This window comes from Hermetia illucens, chromosome 1 (assembly GCF_905115235.1).
Source record: "Hermetia illucens chromosome 1, iHerIll2.2.curated.20191125, whole genome shotgun sequence".
Taxonomy (NCBI): domain Eukaryota; kingdom Metazoa; phylum Arthropoda; class Insecta; order Diptera; family Stratiomyidae; genus Hermetia; species Hermetia illucens.
The window spans coordinates 38,917,908-38,927,217 of NC_051849.1; positions in this window are offsets into that span (position 1 = coordinate 38,917,908).

Below are 9,310 nucleotides of genomic sequence, written 5' to 3' on the forward strand. Positions count from 1 at the left end.
AGGTTCGTTCACACACTTCATTTCTCACTGGTCCTCCATCTCGCACACACACGCACACACCCATTGATTTTTATCAAAAGACCGACACTCATCGGATCGGCGGCAAGCGCTAGCAAACGTACACATACCAAGCCAAATACTCTATCCACACGTTTGCGTTGCGACTGTTTGTTGAGGATTGGCAAGTTTGTGGACGCGTCTGATCGTCAGCAAGCGCTAGCATTGTTTTCGTTTGACCAGTGCGATTCGATGTTGCTTGTTCTTTGGCCTTTGACGCTGACTTTGCCATCATATACTTCGTCTTGCGTTCATTAATGTGCAGCCCGAAATATCGCGCCGCCCACTTGGTCTGGATGAAGGTAGCCTGTACATCTCTGGTTGTTCTTCCCATAATGTCAACATTGTCAACATAAGCCAGTAGTTGAGTGGACTTGAAGAGGATCGTACCTCTTGCATTTACCTCAGCATCACGGATCACTTTCTCGATGGCCAGGTTAAAGAGGACGCATGATAGGGCATCCCCTTGTCGTTGATGTCGAATGGTCTTGAGAGTGATCCTGCTGCTTTTATCTGGCCTCGCACATTGGTCAGGGTCAGCCTAGTCAGTCTTATTAATTTCGTCGGGATACCAAATTTTCTCATGGCCGGGCACAGTTTTACCCTGGTTATGCTGTCTAAGGCCTTGAAATCAATGAAAAGGTGGTGCAACTGATGGCCATATTCCAAGGCCGCCTGTGACAGCATAACCAGGGTAAAACTGTACCCGACCATGAAAGAATTTGGTTTCCCGACGAAATTAATAAGACTGACTAGGCTGAAGCTGACCAATATGCAAGGCCAAATATAACCAGCAGGACCACTCTCGAGACCATTCAACATCAACAACGGTTTAATCCAAAGGGGTACCCTATCATGCGTCCTCTTTAAAAAAAAAAGTGATCCGTGATGCTGAGGTAAATGCGAGAGACACCATCCTCTTTAAGTCCACCCAACTACTAGCCGATGCTAGTAGTATGGAAGAGAATGATCCAGCACGAATAGCCTATAAGGGTAATATCTATGGTAGAAAAAGAAGACGAGGCACACTCTGCCTGAAATGAAGCGTTTGAAATGTTGTTTTTGCCGACGGTGACACCGAATGTGATGTTGCTTTACACATAAGCGGTGCTACATCCGTCTTCTATGCCATATAGGGGTAGTATATGGAAAATGACCCTTGTTACTGAAAACCTACAAGTTTTCATCAACTCATGTCTGAGTCCTGTCATCGTGAAAGCGAAAGTGGCAGTGCATGGGTCTCTCATTAAGGAAAGATGAACCCAGTATTCCAAGATCACCTTTGATTGAGTCGCCCCAGAACCACGCAGCGTAGAACAGTGGAGGAAGAGTGCAAACTTCTAGGACGCTCATGGAAGGAGTTGAAGCATATTGCCAGAAATGGATAGCGATGGTGCGCAGCTGTGATTGGCACACTTTTTCCTAGAAAGGGTTTTTGGCATCCTTTCATACATATGGAACGTATATGTACCATACCATCAGACTGTTTCATTTCAAGCTTGAAGACGTGCTTAGAAAATTTTAATAATAAGCTCCGGAAGTGAAAGGACTAGAGACAACTACGTCAATTTTGATAGAAAACAGTACACCACTTTCAAATCCATTAGATAGTGAAGATAGTCTGGAAAAACGTTTTTTCAAAGTCTGTGGATTACATTGCATTTTTGGATGGATTGAGTACTATCGCCATGCTCCCATGCATCTATTATTCGTTCGACTATGGGGCGGACTGATCAACATGTTGGTATTGAACTACTTTCGAAATTTATCTCATATGTACGTTTTCAATATTTTATATACAAAAATCAATTGCTGTTCGTTAGCCTCGCTAAAACTCGAGAACGGCTGAACGGATTTATCTTATCTTGGTTTTGAAATGTCCGTGGAGGTCTAGAGAAGGTTTAAAAGGTGAGAAAAATTCGAATAATTGCCGGTAAAACCCTAAAAACAGCACTTTTCTTCTTCCCATATAAACGTTTTTTTCTAAGTAAAATTTAGAGTTAATTTGAACTTTATTGTTGTTTGTTGTTAAGTTCAATCACTCACTGTGCTCATCGGTCCTCATATTACAACCAAGTGACAATCTTTTATTTCTAAAAAAACATCAAATGTTTCATCGCTCAGAACATGTTGTACTGGAAAATAGAATTTCTGTTTTTAGTATCTTTGTTTCTCACCGTTTAAACCTTCTCTGAATTTCCATAAATATTTCAAGACCAAACTAGACTACCTACACCTAGACTAGATATTAAGTTTTGTTACAAATTAAATTTCTAAGCACAACGATAATATTTGACATTTGATTTGACAACCAACTAATATGTCAATCCATCCTGTTGCACTTTAGAACACGGAAAGAAGTATCATATTACGATATTGTGTTACGATATCTATGAGTGCGCGAGAACTTTCTTGACTTTGGCGATCCTTTGTGATAGTGACATTCCAGGAAATGTGCTTTTTTAAGGTTTTGTGTGAAACAAAACCTTATTAGAATCGAGACGGTGTCTGTCTGTCCGTCTGTCCGTCTGTCTGTCTGTCTGTCTGTCTGTCTGTCTGTCTGTCTGTCTGTCACACCCGATTTATTCGGAAACGGCTGGACCGATTGTCGCGAAAATTGGTGAGAGTATGTAATCTGGTGATCCCTTTACATGCAGTAAGTGGCGCCATCTTGTGTTAAGTTTAAGGGGGGGCTCCCCATACATGTGAATGGAGGGTGAAAATTTTTTTTTCACAGAATGTAGCCACGTGGGGTATCAAATGAAAGGCCTCAATTAGTACTTTTCGAAACTGGTACAATATTTGATATTGGATGAAACATGGAGGAGTGAGCGCTCAAAATATGACCCCCAAAAAGTGTAACAGGTCTCGTTCTCAGAACCTATCCAACCGAAAAATCTGAAAAAAATCACAGTGGTGCATCTCTACGAAATCTAGGCCTCAAAATATATCCGGTTCCGACATCCGCACAAATAAAGTCAATAATAGTATATTTCCACATTTTAGAAATTTACCCGACACCGCCCTTATGTTCATCCCTGAAGTACAAAATTTGGCATGCGTGTAATGAAGAATATAATGCACAATTTGGTCAAGTTTGAAGAAAATTCAATTATTATTAACAAAGTTATAGGAGGTGAAACTTTACAATTTTTTGTGAATTTCGTGCACTCTACAACCTGCATGACGTCATCATCACATATCAATTCGTCAATACCACAACGAAATGAGTTCTTATGAATTGGGTGGCAGAGAATTATTTTGTTTTAGTTTTTTTAGTTATTTGCCAGCCAGACATGTGTGCATGTAGGTATATAATATATGCGTGCTAATGAACTTTGCGGGTAGTGCCTAATTCAAATAGATATAAGAAGTAAATCGGAAATATGGGTACGATCAATTTATATACGTGCATATATGTGTACAGTATTCGGAAATAGGCAGTTTGTTTGTTTAGGGTGAGCGTAATATCTATGGCTGTAATATGTACGTATGTCTCGTAGTTTGGAAAAATATGAAGGATTATGTTGGATTTGTAGCTAAATACGGATAGCAAAATATGCGTTGAAATTTCTTACATAAGATGAACACAAAACCTTTATATCCGAAGCGCGAGCTTCCGGTATTCCGACTTGTTTTTATATTTTGCGATGGTGACACTTTACTGCTAAGTGAGCGAAAAATTTTCTCACTTTGATTATTTACAATTTACGATGCCGAGGAGAAGACGACCTGCCTTAGGTCGTCACAGTCAATCAAATGTGCGAAGAGCTACCTCACGTGCTAACCGCACTGATGACCAGAGAGAGACAGATCAAGAAAATAGTCGTATTGCTATGTCAGAATTGCGTTATTTAGTGAGTGATAATGAAGTAGATAGGCCTAGAATACGAGTTCGTGCACATCAAACACAACAACAACAATCACGACATAATGGAATTGATCGAATCCGCAGACGAAATGCTCCTGTGATTCTTGAACGAGTTGCATTCCACTATGATCCGGCAATTGATTATAGTGCCGACAAATCGGTAACAATTGGGAAAATGAAAATAATTTGTAAATATTGTAAGGCCTTAAAATACACTCATGAATCTACTGGATTATGTTGTGCAGGAGGCAAAGTAAAAGTGCCACAATTGCTCCCACCACCAGATCCTTTACGATTTTTAATTTCTGGGATTGGAAATGATTCTAAGCACTTCTTGGCCAACATTTAGAAATATAACAGCTGTTTCCAGATGACATCATTTGGCACTACACATATTATACAGGACAATTTCATGCCCACTTTCAAGGTGTTATATAGCAGAATATTTTTTTATAATATTCAATATGTACTAAAATGTATGTATCGGAAATAATTAATCGACAAATTTTTAAAAATTACAGAAGGCAGTACGAAGTCTGCCGGGTCAGCTAGTATTTATACACAAAGATACACACCTAATTGTACGTACTGAAACTAAGTTGCCTGCGTTCTTATTCCTAATCATCTCTTTGAACAAAGTGAATGCATAATTCATCTCCTTTCCAAAGCAGCTATACGAAAATAAGCAAGTAAATCGTCACGTCTCCAAGTTCACACATCATTGCTTTGCTTTGAAGGAGATTACCATTGCATCCTTTGAAACACATATGCAGGAGATAACATCTACTCAGCATTGAATTCGTGCTAATTATGTGCTACTAAGAAGGCTTGGAGAACTCCTTTTCTTCACTTAAACCATAGGTGAGGATTCTTCTCAAGAAATAGTTCTGTGTGCATAAAAAAGAAATTGTATAGTCAATTTGCAGACCAAATGAACCACCTGATGCGAACAAATCCCCAAGGCATTAAACGTAAAGTTTATGTGCATCATGTGGATGGAAAATTCGAAGAAGTTAGGACGCAAATTGAAACTAACCAAAAGCTGAAAACTTCTGTTTTATTTTTCTGGCTACTTGAGTTCTAGCTCAAAGATTTCTTATCCCAGTAAAATTAGTTATTTAATTTATATTCATCTATGAAATCAAATTGTGCATGCCTGCTCTCGTAAAAGCGAGTGTAGTGGTCGAAATGTCACAACAAATAGGGAACCCAAAGGTAGGTAGTTTGGTATCAGTGACCGCTCCGAAGAGCCCCCTTAGGGCTGTTGATGCCATAAATTCCTAAGGCTATGACTGCTGTAGTAACAACAGGGGGGGCACAGTTCAATCGTCTCAGATCTTCAGAGGCAGTCCGTAGCATTCAAAAAAGAAAGCAGCTCTTAGACCCTGTAATTAGAGATCTCCCTGAGGTTCTTAAAGAATAGTTTTCCTAGTGTCCGTGGCATGGCTCTAGCTAGAAGTGGGCAATCGCAAAGGAAGAGTCTGAGGGTTTTTTCCTCTTCTCCCCAGTTCCGATGCGAGCTGTAAGGTATGCCGAATCTAGCGGTATGATCAGTGCCCCAAGCAGACGTCTGGCACAAGAGCTTTTGCGATTGGACCAAATCCTCCTTGCCTTGATACAAGTGGTAAACCTTCCGTAGGGAATGTCCAGAGTTCCCGAAGTGCTTTGTCTAGGATGTTACTATGGCCGTAGGATTTAGCTGTCCAACATCTGCAGGCTACAGCGTATTTACTGTAGACATTTGTAGAATCCCTGTCCTTCACAGTACGTGATACTTGCCCCTGCTTGGTAGCGTTGACTGTTGTTTGAATTGCAGTGATGGAGGGCGTTGTTTTGTCTTGATTGATGGCGTCCATATGCAATAGAGTCTTGTGCTTCTTGTCTCATTTAAGACAATTTCCTGCGCTGCACTGTGCACTTCGATGTCCTTCGCGTAGACAATTCAAACATAGACTCAGCTGCTTGATTTGGGCTACTCGCTCCCAGATGGACAATTGTTTGAAGGCTTCACATGTGTAGATTCGATGGCTTCCCTTGCAGTTTTTGCACTGTAAAGGTTGACTGTCCTTGGTGGATATTAAAGCCAAGGTTCGGTTGCTTGTGGGTTTGTTTTGAGTCGTACTCCTCTTGTCGCTACACAAGGCCTCTAACGACTGAATGCGTCTTTCCAAAAACGTGTAAAATGTATCAACCGGGTAGAAGGCGTGCGTAATCTTGTCTAGCTTCTTCCGTAAAATGTGTAATGAAATGGATTCCCAACTTGCTATATTGATATGAAAGTTCTTGAGTCCCGCTGGGCATTCCTTCATAACGTCATGAAGTTTTTTAAAGCACTGGAGAAGTCCGAAGTAATATGAGTGTGAGCCTATCCAATAGCGAGGCTACCATCAATCGTTGATTGCTGTAGCGGTTTGTTAGCGTCGTCCATGCAATGTTATAATTTTCGTCAATGATGGGAAGATGACGTATAAGTCGCTCTGCTTCACCCTTTGGATTGCTCATCAAATACCACATTTTCTGGGCATTCCCCACTTGTTGCTCGTGAATCATCTGGCGGAATAAGTCGTGGAAGGATTGCCATTGTGCATAATCGCCGTCAAAGGTCGGAATTGTCACATGTGGTAAGTTGATTCTTGGAAAGGCCCTTGTAGCGGAAGCTATGCTAGGCTCTAGTTTTGAACGGCATTCAGCGAGAAATATTAAGATGTCTTGAATTCGCTCTTCGATGTTGAGAAAATTCTCCTCATTCTACCCCAACTCATTTGGATCGCTCGAATATTGCCATATATTCTGATGGCCTTCACGCAACTCTTCCCAGTACTTTGATAAAGTAGCTGTCTTCAGTTCGTAGTATGATTTGGGTTGTGCCTGTTCAATAGTGTCGAAGCCGCTAATGATATTTTCCACAGCCCATATCCTTGATATCCTTGATGTTGCCTTATTAGTACCACGACATCACTGGGAAGATCGTTCTGAACATTGTTTGCTGCCCTGGTGGCCCTTGTATCAAAAAAATCAATACTCAGCTTAGACGTGCCTTCCAAACCCTGAAGTCGTTCCGCTATGTCATCCTTGTACTGGTGTAATCGCGCTGCATTGAAGAGAAATATTGTTTCTCGAAATATAGATGATCTGGGACATAATGCGCTAAGCTTGAAGCTCCTCATTTCTCTCCGAAAAGGCTGTCCAGATATTTTTTAATTGTTCTAATCTCATCGTGAGATATTCCATTGTCTTACGAGCTACCGGATCCTCCTGGTAGTTGCCCAAAGATTTTGAATCTCCTGGCCCGTCACATCTTGTTGGTGAGTGAGCTTATTCACTTTCTCACGTATCGCCTCTATGATTGGCTAAGATGAATTCCACAAGGTTTTTAATTTGTCTTGTTTCTGGTAGGTCCACTCGGTGATGCACCGAGTGAGTCTTTCTCTCTGATCAGGTGAAACATCTGCTCTAGCCAAAATGTAAAATTCGTTTGTCAAGTGTTTGTTAGTATCTTTATTGGGTGAAACACCGAAAGAGTCTGTCTTCCTTAATTGGGTGGAACACCGAATCAAGTTGAGTCCAGTCAAGTATATTTTCAAATCAAGTCTCCAGCAGCCTCAATCATCATCATCATCATCAACGGCGCAACAACCGGTATCCGGTCTAGGTCTGCCTTAATAAGGAACTCCAGACATCCCGGTTTTCCGCCGAGGTCCACCAATTCGATATCCCTAAAAGTTGTCTGGCGTCCTGACCTACGCCATCGCTCCATCTTAAGCAGGTTCTGCCTCGTCTTCTTTTTCTACCATAGATATTGCCATTATGGACTTTCCGGGTGGGACCATCCTCATCCATACGGATTAAGTGACCCCCCCACCGTAACCTATTGAGCCGGATTTTATCCACAACCGGACGGTCATGGTATCGCTCATAGATTTCACCGTTATGTAGGCTACGGAATCGTCCATCCTCATGTAGGGGGCCAAAAATTCTTCGGGGGATTCTTCTCTCGAACGCGGCCAAGAGTTCGCAATTCTTCTTGCTAAGAACCCAAGTTTCCGAGGAATACATGAGGACTAGCAAGATCATTGTCTTGTACAGTAAGAGCTTTGACCCTATGGTGAGACGTTTCGAGTGGAACAGTTTTTGCAAGCTGAAATTGGCTCTGTTGGCTGACAACAACCGTGCGCGGATTTTATCATCGTAGCTGTTATCGGTTGTGATTTTCGACCCTAGATAGGAGAAATTATCAACGGTCTCAAAGTTGTATTCTCCTATCCTTATTCTTCCTGTTTAACCAGTGCGGTTTGATGTTGTTGGTTGATTCGTCTTCGATGCTGACGTTGCCACCATATATTTTGTCTTGCCTTCATTGATTTGCTTCCCAAGATCTCGCGCCGCTTGCTCGATCTGGATGAAGGCAGTTTGTACGTCTCGGGTGGTTCTTCCCATGATTTCGATATCGTCAGCATAGGCCAGTAGTTGGGTGGACTTGAAGAGGATCGTACCTCTTGCATTTACCTCAGCATTACGGATCACTTTCTCGAGGGTCAGGTTAAAGAGGACGCATGATAGGGCATCCCCCTTTCGTAGACCGCTGTTGATGTCGAATGGTCTTGAGAGTGATCCTGCTGCTTTTATCTGGCCTCGCACATTGGTCAGGGTCAGCCTAGTCAGTCTTATTAATTTCGTCGGGATACCAATGCCTCAATGGAAAAGAATAAAAAGGCTGAGTTCTTCGGGACTTGAAAATACACTGAATTCTTTATTCATTGATTTCGCTTAAATAATAACGAAAGTGCTTACATGCTAATAACAAAAATATACACAATGCTTACATGCTAAATATACGTGCATGCAAAGAATATTCACCTTTGCATGCACCGGATGCGCGTGCAGATTGGTTTTTATGACTGCTGCCTGAACATTTTCTTTAAGCTCGATCTGAAGCGAGATTCCAATAGCAGCTACCGACATACTCAAAACAATTTGCCCATTGTCTTAAAAGACGATTTGGAGCACGAGCAACATCTCAGGCTACTCTTCAGGAGACTCTCAGAGCACGGAATCAATCTCAACCCAGCGAAATACAATCTTTGCCAGCCAGAAATCGACTTCCTAGGCTACAAGGTGGCATAAGCAAGGTACAGGCAATCCAGGACTACACACGCCCGGAAACTCCTATGTTGGTTTTTGGTGGCGGACATTCTTGTCGGCCCTTGCTTTTGGGAGACACTCGACGTCGACAGTTTTGGATTAGAAGTACTGTGGCTGGTATTTGCTACACCCACTTCAACGACGGTGGTTTCCAAGCTGAAAACCTCTAGTCTGTCTGCCGCCTCGCTTTAGGGGGTCCCTGCTCTTGGTTTTAGCGCTGTAAGCTACTGTCTCCTGGAT